Genomic DNA, 15,000 nt, shown 5'->3' on the forward strand with positions numbered 1-15,000 from the left:
CTAGGAGGACCAGACAGACCTCTCGGTCTCTTGCTTAGCTTCAGTCCTGCTCGATCTAGCTTGCCCAAGGCTTGATCAAGCTCTATTCGCCCCGCTAGAGGGCTCTCTAAGACCCCTCGGTCTTAGTGTTAGCTCCGGTACAGCTCGGTCGTGCTTGCTGAAGGCCCGATCAAGCTTTAGTTAGCTTCTCGTTTTTTCTCTTGGCCTCTCTAGGAGGACCAGACAGACCTCTCGGTCTATCGTTTAGCTTCAGTCCTGCTCGATCTAGCTTTCCCAAGGCTCGATCTAGCTCTATTCGCCCCGCTAGAGGGCTCTCTAAGACCCCTCGGTCTTAGTGTTAGCTCCGGTACAGCTCGGTCGTGCTTGCTGAAGGCCCGATCAAGCTTTAGTTGGCTTCTCGTACTTTCTCTTGGCCTCTCTAGGAGGACCAGACAGACCTCTCGGTCTATCCTTTAGCTTCAGTCCTGCTCGATCTAGCTTTCCCCAAGGCTCGATCTAGCTCTATTCGCCCCGCTAGAGGGCTCTCTAAGACCCCTCGGTCTTAGTGTTATCTCCTGTAATGCCTAACCAAGCTTACTACAGGCCTTGGTCAGGTCTTTATCGGTCACCGATTAGTAACAGACCGATCATAGGGCCTTCCACCCTATCTGGGTTGAGGTCTTTAGTCAGCCATATTTTGACAAGACACCTCCCCCTAATAATGCCCCACACATAGAATTACTGTTTATGCAGCTTTTCACTTGTGAAATTTTTAATTTTCGCAATTATTATAGAATAAGTGTTTGCGCAGCTTTTCATAGGTCGAGCTCTAGCTAGCTAGCTCAAGCTAGCTAGCTAGCTCAAGCTCAAGCTATCTAGCTCAAGCTCAAGCCAGCTAGCTCAAGCTCAAGCTAGCTAGCTAGCTCAAGCTCAAGCTAGCTAGCTAGCTCAAGCTCAAGCTAGCTAGCTCAAGCTCAAGCTAGCTAGCTCAAGCTCAAGCTAGCTAGCTAGCTCAAGCTCAAGCTCAAGCTAGCTAGCTCAAGCTCAAGCTCAAGCTAGCTAGCTAGCTCAAGCTCAAGCTAGCTAGCTAGCTCAAGCTCAAGCTAGCTAGCTAGCTCAAGCTCAAGCTAGCTAGCTCAAGCTCAAGCTCAAGCTCAAGCTAGCTAGCTAGCTCAAGCTAGCTAGCTAGCTCAAGCTCAAGCTAGCTAGCTAGCTCAAGTTCAAGCTAGCTAGCTAGCTCAAGCTCAAGCTAGCTAGCTAGCTCAAGCTCAAGCTAGCTAGCTCAAGCTCAAGCTAGCTAGCTCAAGCTCAAGCTAGCTAGCTAGCTCAAGCTCAAGCTCAAGCTAGCTAGCTCAAGCTCAAGCTCAAGCTAGCTAGCTAGCTCAAGCTCAAGCTAGCTAGCTAGCTCAAGCTCAAGCTCAAGCTAGCTAGCTAGCTCAAGTTCAAGCTAGCTAGCTAGCTCAAGCTCAAGCTAGCTAGCTCAAGCTCAAGCTAGCTAGCTCAAGCTCAAGCCAGCTAGCTCAAGCTCAAGCTCAAGCTAGCTAGCTAGCTCAAGCACAAGCTAGCTAGCTAGCTCAATCTCAAGCTAGCTAGCTCAAGCTCAAGCTAGCTAGCTCAAGCTCAAGCTAGCTAGCTAGCTCAAGCTCAAGCTCAAGCTAGCTAGCTCAAGCTCAAGCTCAAGCTAGCTAGCTAGCTCAAGCTCAAGCTAGCTAGCTAGCTCAAGCTCAAGCTCAAGCTAGCTAGCTCAAGCTCAAGCTCAAGCTAGCTAGCTAGCTCAAGCTCAAGCTGGCTAGCTAGCTCAAGCTCAAGCTAGCTAGCTAGCTCAAGCTCAAGCTAGCTAGCTCAAGCTCAAGCTCAAGCTCAAGCTAGCTAGCTAGCTCAAGCTAGCTAGCTAGCTCAAGCTCAAGCTAGCTAGCTAGCTCAAGTTCAAGCTAGCTAGCTAGCTCAAGCTCAAGCTAGCTAGCTAGCTCAAGCTCAAGCTAGCTAGCTCAAGCTCAAGCTAGCTAGCTCAAGCTCAAGCTAGCTAGCTAGCTCAAGCTCAAGCTCAAGCTAGCTAGCTCAAGCTCAAGCTCAAGCTAGCTAGCTAGCTCAAGCTCAAGCTAGCTAGCTAGCTCAAGCTCAAGCTAGCTAGCTAGCTCAAGTTCAAGCTAGCTAGCTAGCTCAAGCTCAAGCTAGCTAGCTCAAGCTCAAGCTAGCTAGCTCAAACTCAAGCTAGCTAGCTAGCTCAAGTTCAAGCTAGCTAGCTAGCTCAAGCTCAAGCTAGCTAGCTAGCTCAAGCTCAAGCTAGCTAGCTCAAGCTCAAGCTAGCTAGCTCAAGCTCCAGCTAGCTAGCTAGCTCAAGCTCAAGCTCAAGCTAGCTAGCTCAAGCTCAAGCTCAAGCTAGCTAGCTAGCTCAAGCTCAAGCTAGCTAGCTAGCTCAAGCTCAAGCTAGCTAGCTAGCTCAAGTTCAAGCTAGCTAGCTAGCTCAAGCTCAAGCTAGCTAGCTCAAGCTCAAGCTAGCTAGCTCAAGCTCAAGCCAGCTAGCTCAAGCTCAAGCTCAAGCTAGCTAGCTAGCTCAAGCACAAGCTTGCTAGCTAGCTCAAGCTCAAGCTAGCTAGCTCAAGCTCAAGCTAGCTAGCTCAAGCTCAAGCTAGCTAGCTCAAGCTCAAGCTCAAGCTAGCTAGCTAGCTCAAGCACAAGCTTGCTAGCTAGCTCAAGCTCAAGCTAGCTAGCTCAAGCTCAAGCTAGCTAGCTCAAGCTCAAGCTAGCTAGCTAGCTCAAGCTCAAGCTCAAGCTAGCTAGCTCAAGCTCAAGCTCAAGCTAGCTAGCTGGCTCAAGCTCAAGCTAGCTAGCTAGCTCAAGCTCAAGCTAGCTAGCTAGCTCAAGCTCAAGCTAGCTAGCTCAAGCTCAAGCTCAAGCTAGCTAGCTAGCTCAAGCTAGCTAGCTAGCTCAAGCTCAAGCTAGCTAGCTAGCTCAAGTTCAAGCTAGCTAGCTAGCTCAAGCTCAAGCTAGCTAGCTAGCTCAAGCTCAAGCTAGCTAGCTCAAGCTCAAGCTAGCTAGCTCAAGCTCAAGCTAGCTAGCTAGCTCAAGCTCAAGCTCAAGCTAGCTAGCTCAAGCTCAAGCTCAAGCTAGCTAGCTAGCTCAAGCTCAAGCTAGCTAGCTAGCTCAAGCTCAAGCTAGCTAGCTAGCTCAAGTTCAAGCTAGCTAGCTAGCTCAAGCTCAAGCTAGCTAGCTCAAGCTCAAGCTAGCTAGCTCAAGCTCAAGCCAGCTAGCTCAAGCTCAAGCTCAAGCTAGCTAGCTAGCTCAAGCACAAGCTAGCTAGCTAGCTCAAGCTCAAGCTAGCTAGCTCAAGCTCAAGCTAGCTAGCTCAAGCTCAAGCTAGCTAGCTAGCTCAAGCTCAAGCTCAAGCTAGCTAGCTCAAGCTCAAGCTCAAGCTAGCTAGCTAGCTCAAGCTCAAGCTAGCTAGCTAGCTCAAGCTCAAGCTAGCTAGCTCAAGCTCAAGCTCAAGCTAGCTAGCTAGCTCAAGCTCAAGCTAGCTAGCTAGCTCAAGCTCAAGCTAGCTAGCTAGCTCAAGCTCAAGCTAGCTAGCTCAAGCTCAAGCTCAAGCTCAAGCTAGCTAGCTAGCTCAAGCTAGCTAGCTAGCTCAAGCTCAAGCTAGCTAGCTAGCTCAAGTTCAAGCTAGCTAGCTAGCTCAAGCTCAAGCTAGCTAGCTAGCTCAAGCTCAAGCTAGCTAGCTCAAGCTCAAGCTAGCTAGCTCAAGCTCAAGCTAGCTAGCTAGCTCAAGCTCAAGCTCAAGCTAGCTAGCTCAAGCTCAAGCTCAAGCTAGCTAGCTAGCTCAAGCTCAAGCTAGCTAGCTAGCTCAAGCTCAAGCTAGCTAGCTAGCTCAAGTTCAAGCTAGCTAGCTAGCTCAAGCTCAAGCTAGCTAGCTCAAGCTCAAGCTAGCTAGCTCAAACTCAAGCTAGCTAGCTAGCTCAAGTTCAAGCTAGCTAGCTAGCTCAAGCTCAAGCTAGCTAGCTAGCTCAAGCTCAAGCTAGCTAGCTCAAGCTCAAGCTAGCTAGCTCAAGCTCAAGCTAGCTAGCTAGCTCAAGCTCAAGCTCAAGCTAGCTAGCTCAAGCTCAAGCTCAAGCTAGCTAGCTAGCTCAAGCTCAAGCTAGCTAGCTAGCTCAAGCTCAAGCTAGCTAGCTAGCTCAAGTTCAAGCTAGCTAGCTAGCTCAAGCTCAAGCTAGCTAGCTCAAGCTCAAGCTAGCTAGCTCAAGCTCAAGCCAGCTAGCTCAAGCTCAAGCTCAAGCTAGCTAGCTAGCTCAAGCACAAGCTTGCTAGCTAGCTCAAGCTCAAGCTAGCTAGCTCAAGCTCAAGCTAGCTAGCTCAAGCTCAAGCTAGCTAGCTCAAGCTCAAGCTCAAGCTAGCTAGCTAGCTCAAGCACAAGCTTGCTAGCTAGCTCAAGCTCAAGCTAGCTAGCTCAAGCTCAAGCTAGCTAGCTCAAGCTCAAGCTAGCTAGCTAGCTCAAGCTCAAGCTCAAGCTAGCTAGCTCAAGCTCAAGCTCAAGCTAGCTAGCTAGCTCAAGCTCAAGCTAGCTAGCTAGCTCAAGCTCAAGCTAGCTAGCTAGCAGCTAGCTAGCTCAAGCTCAAGCTCAAGCTAGCTAGCTAGCTCAAGCTAGCTAGCTAGCTCAAGCTCAAGCTAGCTAGCTAGCTCAAGTTCAAGCTAGCTAGCTAGCTCAAGCTCAAGCTAGCTAGCTAGCTCAAGCTCAAGCTATCTAGCTCAAGCTCAAGCTAGCTAGCTCAAGCTCAAGCTAGCTAGCTAGCTCAAGCTCAAGCTCAAGCTAGCTAGCTCAAGCTCAAGCTCAAGCTAGCTAGCTAGCTCAAGCTCAAGCTAGCTAGCTAGCTCAAGCTCAAGCTAGCTAGCTAGCTCAAGTTCAAGCTAGCTAGCTAGCTCAAGCTCAAGCTAGCTAGCTCAAGCTCAAGCTAGCTAGCTCAAGCTCAAGCTAGCTAGCTCAAGCTCCAAGCTAGCTAGCTAGCTCAAGCTCAAGCTCAAGCTCAAGCTAGCTAGCTAGCTCAAGCTCAAGCTAGCTAGCTAGCTCAAGCTCAAGCTAGCTAGCTCAAGCTCAAGCTAGCTAGCTCAAGCTCAAGCCAGCTAGCTCAAGCTCAAGCTCAAGCTAGCTAGCTAGCTCAAGCTCAAGCTAGCTAGCTCAAGCTCAAGCTCAAGCTAGCTAGCTAGCTCAAGCTCAAGCTAGCTAGCTAGCTCAAGCTCAAGCTCAAGCTAGCTAGCTCAAGCTCAAGCTCAAGCTAGCTAGCTCAAGCTCAAGCTCAAGCTAGCTAGCTCAAGCTCAAGCTCAAGCTAGCTAGCTAGCTCAAGCTCAAGCTAGCTAGCTCAAGCTCAAGCTCAAGCTCAAGCTAGCTAGCTAGCTAGCTCAAGCTCAAGCTCAAGCTAGCTAGCTAGCTCAAGCTCAAGCTAGCTAGCTCAAGCTCAAGCTAGCTAGCTAGCTCAAGTTCAAGCTAGCTAGCAGCTCAAGCTAGCTAGCTCAAGCTCAAGCTCAAGCTAGCTAGCTCAGCTCAAGCTCAAGCTAGCTAGCTCAGCTCAAGCTCAAGCCACTTAGCGTAGCTGCTCAAGCTCAAGCTCAAGCTAGCTAGCTAGCTCAAGCTCAAGCTAGCTAGCTCAAGCTCAAGCTCAAGCTAGCTAGCTAGCTCAAGCTCAAGCTAGCTAGCTAGCTCAAGCTCAAGCTAGCTAGCTCAAGCTCAAAGCTCAAGCTCAAGCTAGCTAGCTCAAGCTCAAGCTAGCTAGCTCAGCTCAAGCTAGCTAGCTAGCTCAAGTTCAAGCTAGCTAGCTAGCTCAAGCTCAAGCTAGCTAGCTAGCTCAAGCTCAAGCTAGCTAGAGCTCAAGCTAGCTAGCTCAAGCTCAAGCTAGCTAGCTAGCTCAAGGCTCAAGCTCAAGCTAGCTAGCTCAAGCTCAAGCTCAAGCTAGCTAGCTAGCTCAAGCTCAAGCTAGCTAGCTAGCTCAAGCTCAAGCTAGCTAGCTAGCTCAAGTTCAAGCTAGCTAGCTAGGCTCAAGCTCAAGCTAGCTAGCTCAAGCTCAAGCTAGCTAGCTCAAGCTCAAGCTAGCTAGCTAGCTCAAGCTCAAGCTAGCTAGCTAGCTCAAGCTCAAGCTAGCTAGCTAGCTCAAGCTCAAGCTAGCTAGCTCAAGCTCAAGCTAGCTAGCTCAAGCTCAAGCTAGCTAGCTCAAGCTCAAGCTCAAGCTAGCTAGCTAGCTCAAGCTCAAGCTAGCTAGCTAGCTCAAGCTCAAGCTAGCTAGCTCAAGCTCAAGCTAGCTAGCTCAAGCTCAAGCTAGCTAGCTAGCTCAAGCTCAAGCTCAAGCTAGCTAGCTCAAGCTCAAGCTCAAGCTAGCTAGCTAGCTCAAGCTCAAGCTAGCTAGCTAGCTCAAGCTCAAGCTAGCTAGCTAGCTCAAGCTCAAGCTAGCTAGCTCAAGCTCAAGCTCAAGCTAGCTAAGCTCAAGCTCAAGCTAGCTAGCTAGCTCAAGCTCAAGCTAGCTAGCTAGCTCAAGCTCAAGCTAGCTAGCTAGCTCAAGCTCAAGCTAGCTAGCTAGCTCAAGCTCAAGCTAGCTAGCTCAAGCTCAAGCTAGCTAGCTCAAGCTCAAGCTAGCTAGCTAGCTCAAGCTCAAGCTCAAGCTAGCTAGCTCAAGCTCAAGCTCAAGCTAGCTAGCTAGCTCAAGCTCAAGCTAGCTAGCTAGCTCAAGCTCAAGCTAGCTAGCTAGCTCAAGCTCAAGCTAGCTAGCTAGCTCAAGCTCAAGCTAGCTAGCTCAAGCTCAAGCTAGCTAGCTCAAGCTCAAGCCAGCTAGCTCAAGCTCAAGCTCAAGCTAGCTAGCTAGCTCAAGCTCAAGCTCAAGCTAGCTAGCTAGCTCAAGTTCAAGCTAGCTAGCTAGCTCAAGCTCAAGCTAGCTAGCTCAAGCTCAAGCTAGCTAGCTCAAGCTCAAGCCAGCTAGCTCAAGCTCAATCTCAAGCTAGCTAGCTAGCTCAAGCTCAAGCTAGCTAGCTCAAGCTCAAGCTAGCTAGCTAGCTAGCTCAAGCTCAAGCTCAAGCTAGCTAGCTCAAGCTCAAGCTCAAGCTAGCTAGCTCAAGCTCAAGCTCAAGCTAGCTAGCTCAAGCTCAAGCTCAAGCTAGCTAGCTCAAGCTCAAGCTCAAGCTAGCTAGCTAGCTCAAGCTCAAGCTAGCTAGCTCAAGCTCAAGCTCAAGCTCAAGCTAGCTAGCTAGCTAGCTCAAGCTCAAGCTCAAGCTAGCTAGCTAGCTCAAGCTCAAGCTAGCTAGCTCAAGCTCAAGCCAGCTAGCTCAAGCTCAAGCTCAAGCTAGCTAGCTAGCTCAAGCTCAAGCTAGCTAGCTCAAGCTCAAGCCAGCTAGCTCAAGCTCAAGCTCAAGCTCAAGCTAGCTAGCTAGCTCAAGCTCAAGCTAGATAGCTAGCTCAAGCTAGCTAGCTAGCTCAAGCTCAAGCTCAAGCTAGCTAGCTAGCTAGCTCAAGCTCAAGCTAGCTAGCTCAAGCTCAAGCCAGCTAGCTCAAGCTCAAGCTCAAGCTAGCTAGCTAGCTCAAGCTCAAGCTAGCTAGCTCAAGCTCAAGCTCAAGCGAGCTAGCTAGCTCAAGCTCAAGCTAGCTAGCTAGCTCAAGCTCAAGCTAGCTAACTCAAGCTAACTCAGCTAGCTCAAGCTAACTCAAGCTAGCTAAAGCTAACTCAAGCTAACTCAAGCTAACTCAAGCTAACTCAAGCTAGCTAAAGCTAACTCAAGCTAACTCAAGCTAACCCGAGCTAACTCAAGCTAGCTCAAGCTAACCCAAGCTAGCTAAAGCTAACTCAAGCTAACTCAAGCTAATTCAAGCTAACTCAAGCTAACTCAAGCTAACTCAAGCTAACTCAAGCTAGCTAAAGCTAACTCAAGCTAACTCAAGCTAACTCAAGCTAACCCGAGCTAACTCAAGCTAACTGAAGGTAGCTAAAGCTAGTTCAAGCTAACTCAAGCTAGCTAAAGCTAAGACAAGCTAACTCAAGCTAACTCAAGCTAACTCAAGCTAACTCAAGCTAACTCAAGCTAGTTCAAGCTAACTCAAGCTAACTCAAGCTAACTCAAGCTAGCTAAAGCTAACTCAAGCTAACTCAAGCTAACTCAAGCTAACCCGAGCTAACTCAAGCTAACTCAAGGTAGCTAAAGCTAGTTCAAGCTAACTCAAGCTAGCTAAAGCTAAGACAAGCTAACTCAAGCTAACTCAAGCTAACTCAAGCTAACTCAAGCTAACTCAAGCTAGTTCAAGCTAACTCAAGCTAGCTAAAGCTAACTCAAGCTAACTCAAGCTAACTCAAGCTAGCTCAAGCTAACTCAAGCTAGTTCAAGCTAACTCAAGCTAGCTAAAGCTAACTCAAGCTAACTCAAGCTAACTCAAGCTAACTCAAGCTAGCTAAAGCTAACTCAAGCTAACTCAAGCTAACCCGAGCTAACTCAAGCTAGCTCAAGCTAACCCAAGCTAGCTAAAGCTAACTCAAGCTAACTCAAGCTAATTCAAGCTAACTCAAGCTAACTCAAGCTAACTCAAGCTAACTCAAGCTAGCTAAAGCTAACTCAAGCTAACTCAAGCTAACTCAAGCTAACCCGAGCTAACTCAAGCTAACTCAAGGTAGCTAAAGCTAGTTCAAGCTAACTCAAGCTAGCTAAAGCTAAGACAAGCTAACTCAAGCTAACTCAAGCTAACTCAAGCTAACTCAAGCTAACTCAAGCTAACTCAAGCTAGCTAAAGCTAACTCAAGCTAACTCAAGCTAACTCAAGCTAACCCGAGCTAACTCAAGCTAACTCAAGGTAGCTAAAGCTAGTTCAAGCTAACTCAAGCTAGCTAAAGCTAAGACAAGCTAACTCAAGCTAACTCAAGCTAACTCAAGCTAACTCAAGCTAACTAAAGCTAGTTCAAGCTAACTCAAGCTAGCTAAAGCTAACTCAAGCTAACTCAAGCTAACTCAAGCTAGCTCAAGCTAACTCAAGCTAGTTCAAGCTAACTCAAGCTAGCTAAAGCTAACTCAAGCTAACTCAAGCTAACTCAAGCTAACTCAAGCTAGCTAAAGCTAACTCAAGCTAACTCAAGCTAACCCGAGCTAACTCAAGCTAGCTCAAGCTAACCCAAGCTAGCTAAAGCTAACTCAAGCTAACTCAAGCTAATTCAAGCTAACTCAAGCTAACTCAAGCTAACTCAAGCTAACTCAAGCTAGCTAAAGCTAACTCAAGCTAACTCAAGCTAACTCAAGCTAACCCGAGCTAACTCAAGCTAACTCAAGGTAGCTAAAGCTAGTTCAAGCTAACTCAAGCTAGCTAAAGCTAAGACAAGCTAACTCAAGCTAACTCAAGCTAACTCAAGCTAACTCAAGCTAACTCAAGCTAACTCAAGCTAGTTCAAGCTAACTCAAGCTAACTCAAGCTAACTCAAGCTAGCTAAAGCTAACTCAAGCTAACTCAAGCTAACTCAAGCTAACCCGAGCTAACTCAAGCTAACTCAAGGTAGCTAAAGCTAGTTCAAGCTAGCTCAAGCTAGCTAAAGCTAAGACAAGCTAACTCAAGCTAACTCAAGCTAACTCAAGCTAACTCAAGCTAGTTCAAGCTAACTCAAGCTAGCTAAAGCTAACTCAAGCTAACTCAAGCTAACTCAAGCTAGCTCAAGCTAACTCAAGCTAGTTCAAGCTAACTCAAGCTAGCTAAAGCTAACTCAAGCTAACTCAAGCTAACTCAAGCTAGCTCAAGCTAACTCAAGCTAACTCAAGCTAACTCAAGCTAACCCGAGCTAACTCAAGCTAACTCAAGGTAGCTAAAGCTAGTTCAAGCTAGCTCAAGCTAGCTAAAGCTAAGACAAGCTAACTCAAGCTAACTCAAGCTAACTCAAGCTAACTCAAGCTAGTTCAAGCTAACTCAAGCTAGCTAAAGCTAACTCAAGCTAACTCAAGCTAACTCAAGCTAGCTCAAGCTAACTCAAGCTAGTTCAAGCTAACTCAAGCTAGCTAAAGCTAACTCAAGCTAACTCAAGCTAACTCAAGCTAGCTCAAGCTAACTCAAGCTAGTTCAAGCTAACTCAAGCTAGCTAAAGCTAACTCAAGCTAACTCAAGCTAACTCAAGCTAACTCAAGCTAGCTAAAGCTAACTCAAGCTAACTCAAGCTAACCCGAGCTAACTCAAGCTAGCTCAAGCTAACCCAAGCTAGCTAAAGCTAACTCAAGCTAACTCAAGCTAATTCAAGCTAACTCAAGCTAACTCAAGCTAACTCAAGCTAACTCAAGCTAGCTAAAGCTAACTCAAGCTAACTCAAGCTAACTCAAGCTAACCCGAGCTAACTCAAGCTAACTCAAGGTAGCTAAAGCTAGTTCAAGCTAACTCAAGCTAGCTAAAGCTAAGACAAGCTAACTCAAGCTAACTCAAGCTAACTCAAGCTAACTCAAGCTAACTCAAGCTAGTTCAAGCTAACTCAAGCTAACTCAAGCTAACTCAAGCTAGCTAAAGCTAACTCAAGCTAACTCAAGCTAACTCAAGCTAACCCGAGCTAACTCAAGCTAACTCAAGGTAGCTAAAGCTAGTTCAAGCTAGCTCAAGCTAGCTAAAGCTAAGACAAGCTAACTCAAGCTAACTCAAGCTAACTCAAGCTAACTCAAGCTAACTCAAGCTAGTTCAAGCTAACTCAAGCTAACTCAAGCTAACTCAAGCTAGCTAAAGCTAACTCAAGCTAACTCAAGCTAACTCAAGCTAACCCGAGCTAACTCAAGCTAACTCAAGGTAGCTAAAGCTAGTTCAAGCTAGCTCAAGCTAGCTAAAGCTAAGACAAGCTAACTCAAGCTAACTCAAGCTAACTCAAGCTAGTTCAAGCTAACTCAAGCTAGCTAAAGCTAACTCAAGCTAACTCAAGCTAACTCAAGCTAGCTCAAGCTAACTCAAGCTAGTTCAAGCTAACTCAAGCTAGCTAAAGCTAACTCAAGCTAACTCAAGCTAACTCAAGCTAACTCAAGCTAGCTAAAGCTAACTCAAGCTAACTCAAGCTAACCCGAGCTAACTCAAGCTAGCTCAAGCTAACCCAAGCTAGCTAAAGCTAACTCAAGCTAACTCAAGCTAATTCAAGCTAACTCAAGCTAACTCAAGCTAACTCAAGCTAACTCAAGCTAGCTAAAGCTAACTCAAGCTAACTCAAGCTAACTCAAGCTAACCCGAGCTAACTCAAGCTAACTCAAGGTAGCTAAAGCTAGTTCAAGCTAACTCAAGCAAGCTAAAGCTAAGACAAGCTAACTCAAGCTAACTCAAGCTAACTCAAGCTAACTCAAGCTAACTCAAGCTAACTCAAGCTAGCTAAAGCTAACTCAAGCTAACTCAAGCTAACTCAAGCTAACCCGAGCTAACTCAAGCTAACTCAAGGTAGCTAAAGCTAGTTCAAGCTAACTCAAGCTAGCTAAAGCTAAGACAAGCTAACTCAAGCTAACTCAAGCTAACTCAAGCTAACTCAAGCTAACTAAAGCTAGTTCAAGCTAACTCAAGCTAGCTAAAGCTAACTCAAGCTAACTCAAGCTAACTCAAGCTAGCTCAAGCTAACTCAAGCTAGTTCAAGCTAACTCAAGCTAGCTAAAGCTAACTCAAGCTAACTCAAGCTAACTCAAGCTAACTCAAGCTAGCTAAAGCTAACTCAAGCTAACTCAAGCTAACCCGAGCTAACTCAAGCTAGCTCAAGCTAACCCAAGCTAGCTAAAGCTAACTCAAGCTAACTCAAGCTAATTCAAGCTAACTCAAGCTAACTCAAGCTAACTCAAGCTAACTCAAGCTAGCTAAAGCTAACTCAAGCTAACTCAAGCTAACTCAAGCTAACCCGAGCTAACTCAAGCTAACTCAAGGTAGCTAAAGCTAGTTCAAGCTAACTCAAGCTAGCTAAAGCTAAGACAAGCTAACTCAAGCTAACTCAAGCTAACTCAAGCTAACTCAAGCTAACTCAAGCTAACTCAAGCTAGTTCAAGCTAACTCAAGCTAACTCAAGCTAACTCAAGCTAGCTAAAGCTAACTCAAGCTAACTCAAGCTAACTCAAGCTAACCCGAGCTAACTCAAGCTAACTCAAGGTAGCTAAAGCTAGTTCAAGCTAGCTCAAGCTAGCTAAAGCTAAGACAAGCTAACTCAAGCTAACTCAAGCTAACTCAAGCTAACTCAAGCTAGTTCAAGCTAACTCAAGCTAGCTAAAGCTAACTCAAGCTAACTCAAGCTAACTCAAGCTAGCTCAAGCTAACTCAAGCTAGTTCAAGCTAACTCAAGCTAGCTAAAGCTAACTCAAGCTAACTCAAGCTAACTCAAGCTAGCTCAAGCTAACTCAAGCTAACTCAAGCTAACTCAAGCTAACCCGAGCTAACTCAAGCTAACTCAAGGTAGCTAAAGCTAGTTCAAGCTAGCTCAAGCTAGCTAAAGCTAAGACAAGCTAACTCAAGCTAACTCAAGCTAACTCAAGCTAACTCAAGCTAGTTCAAGCTAACTCAAGCTAGCTAAAGCTAACTCAAGCTAACTCAAGCTAACTCAAGCTAGCTCAAGCTAACTCAAGCTAGTTCAAGCTAACTCAAGCTAGCTAAAGCTAACTCAAGCTAACTCAAGCTAACTCAAGCTAGCTCAAGCTAACTCAAGCTAGTTCAAGCTAACTCAAGCTAGCTAAAGCTAACTCAAGCTAACTCAAGCTAACTCAAGCTAACTCAAGCTAGCTAAAGCTAACTCAAGCTAACTCAAGCTAACCCGAGCTAACTCAAGCTAGCTCAAGCTAACCCAAGCTAGCTAAAGCTAACTCAAGCTAACTCAAGCTAATTCAAGCTAACTCAAGCTAACTCAAGCTAACTCAAGCTAACTCAAGCTAGCTAAAGCTAACTCAAGCTAACTCAAGCTAACTCAAGCTAACCCGAGCTAACTCAAGCTAACTCAAGGTAGCTAAAGCTAGTTCAAGCTAACTCAAGCTAGCTAAAGCTAAGACAAGCTAACTCAAGCTAACTCAAGCTAACTCAAGCTAACTCAAGCTAACTCAAGCTAGTTCAAGCTAACTCAAGCTAACTCAAGCTAACTCAAGCTAGCTAAAGCTAACTCAAGCTAACTCAAGCTAACTCAAGCTAACCCGAGCTAACTCAAGCTAACTCAAGGTAGCTAAAGCTAGTTCAAGCTAGCTCAAGCTAGCTAAAGCTAAGACAAGCTAACTCAAGCTAACTCAAGCTAACTCAAGCTAGTTCAAGCTAACTCAAGCTAGCTAAAGCTAACTCAAGCTAACTCAAGCTAACTCAAGCTAGCTCAAGCTAACTCAAGCTAGTTCAAGCTAACTCAAGCTAGCTAAAGCTAACTCAAGCTAACTCAAGCTAACTCAAGCTAACTCAAGCTAGCTAAAGCTAACTCAAGCTAACTCAAGCTAACCCGAGCTAACTCAAGCTAGCTCAAGCTAACCCAAGCTAGCTAAAGCTAACTCAAGCTAACTCAAGCTAATTCAAGCTAACTCAAGCTAACTCAAGCTAACTCAAGCTAACTCAAGCTAGCTAAAGCTAACTCAAGCTAACTCAAGCTAACTCAAGCTAACCCGAGCTAACTCAAGCTAACTCAAGGTAGCTAAAGCTAGTTCAAGCTAACTCAAGCTAGCTAAAGCTAAGACAAGCTAACTCAAGCTAACTCAAGCTAACTCAAGCTAACTCAAGCTAACTCAAGCTAACTCAAGCTAGTTCAAGCTAACTCAAGCTAACTCAAGCTAACTCAAGCTAGCTAAAGCTAACTCAAGCTAACTCAAGCTAACTCAAGCTAACCCGAGCTAACTCAAGCTAACTCAAGGTAGCTAAAGCTAGTTCAAGCTAACTCAAGCTAGCTAAAGCTAAGACAAGCTAACTCAAGCTAACTCAAGCTAACTCAAGCTAACTCAAGCTAACTAAAGCTAGTTCAAGCTAACTCAAGCTAGCTAAAGCTAACTCAAGCTAACTCAAGCTAACTCAAGCTAGCTCAAGCTAACTCAAGCTAGTTCAAGCTAACTCAAGCTAGCTAAAGCTAACTCAAGCTAACTCAAGCTAACTCAAGCTAACTCAAGCTAGCTAAAGCTAACTCAAGCTAACTCAAGCTAACCCGAGCTAACTCAAGCTAGCTCAAGCTAACCCAAGCTAGCTAAAGCTAACTCAAGCTAACTCAAGCTAATTCAAGCTAACTCAAGCTAACTCAAGCTAACTCAAGCTAACTCAAGCTAGCTAAAGCTAACTCAAGCTAACTCAAGCTAACTCAAGCTAACCCGAGCTAACTCAAGCTAACTCAAGGTAGCTAAAGCTAGTTCAAGCTAACTCAAGCTAGCTAAAGCTAAGACAAGCTAACTCAAGCTAACTCAAGCTAACTCAAGCTAACTCAAGCTAACTCAAGCTAGTTCAAGCTAACTTAATGAAGTTAACCCAAGCTAACTTGGGTTAATGAAGTCAAACTCAAGCTAACCCGAGCTAACTCAAGCTAACTCAAGCTAATTCAAGCTAACTCAAGCTAACTCAAGCTAATTCAAGCTAACTCAAGCTAATTCAAGCTAACTCAAGCTAGCTCAAGCTAACTCAAGCTAACCCAAGCTAACTTAAGCTAGCTTAAGCTAATTAAAGCTAATTAAAGCTAACTCAAGCTAACCCAAGCTAACTTAAGCTAGCTCTAGCTGGCTGCCACTGTTAGGCCATTTGGGAGCGCTTTTCTCGCACTCTGATTGGCTGCCACTGTTAGGCCATTTGGGAGCGCTTTTCTCGCACTCTGATTGGCTGCCACTGTTAGGCCATTTGGGAGCGCTTTTCTCGCACTCTGATTGGCTGCCACTGTTAGGCCATTTGGGAGCGCTTTTCTCGCACTCTGATTGGCTGCCACTGTTAGGCCATTTGGGAGCGCTTTTCTCGCACTCTGATTGGCTGCCACTGTTAGGCCATTTGGGAGCGCTTTTCTCGCACTCTGATTGGCTGCCACTGTTAGGCCATTTGGGAGCGCTTTTCTCGCACTCTGATTGGCTGCCACTGTTAGGCCATTTGGGAGCGCTTTTCTCGCACTCTG

Source organism: Convolutriloba macropyga, unplaced genomic scaffold (genome assembly GCF_964194025.1).
Source record: "Convolutriloba macropyga unplaced genomic scaffold, txConMacr16.3 SCAFFOLD_3115, whole genome shotgun sequence".
NCBI classification, from domain to species: Eukaryota; Metazoa; Xenacoelomorpha; order Acoela; family Convolutidae; genus Convolutriloba; species Convolutriloba macropyga.